Source organism: Lycium ferocissimum, unplaced genomic scaffold (assembly GCF_029784015.1).
Source record: "Lycium ferocissimum isolate CSIRO_LF1 unplaced genomic scaffold, AGI_CSIRO_Lferr_CH_V1 ctg22779, whole genome shotgun sequence".
NCBI lineage: Eukaryota > Viridiplantae > Streptophyta > Magnoliopsida > Solanales > Solanaceae > Lycium > Lycium ferocissimum.
The window spans coordinates 1-688 of NW_026720551.1; positions in this window are offsets into that span (position 1 = coordinate 1).

Here is a 688-nt window from a genome sequence, read left to right on the forward strand (position 1 = left end):
TCTTATGTTTTCCTTATTCCCATGCATTTCACATTTGATTTTTGAGTCTCGAAAGAGACAAATGAAAAGGGGAAGAAGTTCCCATTTTTGAGAAAAAGGGGAAGAAGTTCCCATTTTGTAAAAAAAGGAAAGAAGTTCCTGTTTTCAACTAAAAGTTGCACCGAAGGGAGTCTTTTGATGATTTCCAAATATTTTCATGCATTTGCATATTTACATACGTGCACGACATCATTTCATAGGGAAGGGGAAAAGGGCTAAGGCGTTATATACGCAAACCACACGTCTCGTTGGTATAAGATGATTATGATGCCGACGCCTAAAGGAGCCATGATGATATTATGCCTGAAGGGGCTGCGAGCAAGGCGAAGGCATGCATTATATACATATATATATATATATATATATATATACATATATATATATATACATATATATATATATATATACATATATATATATATATATATACATATATACATATATATATATATACATATATATATATATATATGCATATACATACTCATGCCGCATCAAAAGTTCATAACACATACATGTTATCGAGCTAGTTACGAGCTGTATCGAGTCCGGCCTACTTTTATCTTCCGAGTCAAGATATATTATTTCAGTTCTGCCTTACATACTCGATACATTATTCATACTGACGTCCCTTTGCCTAGGGGCGCTG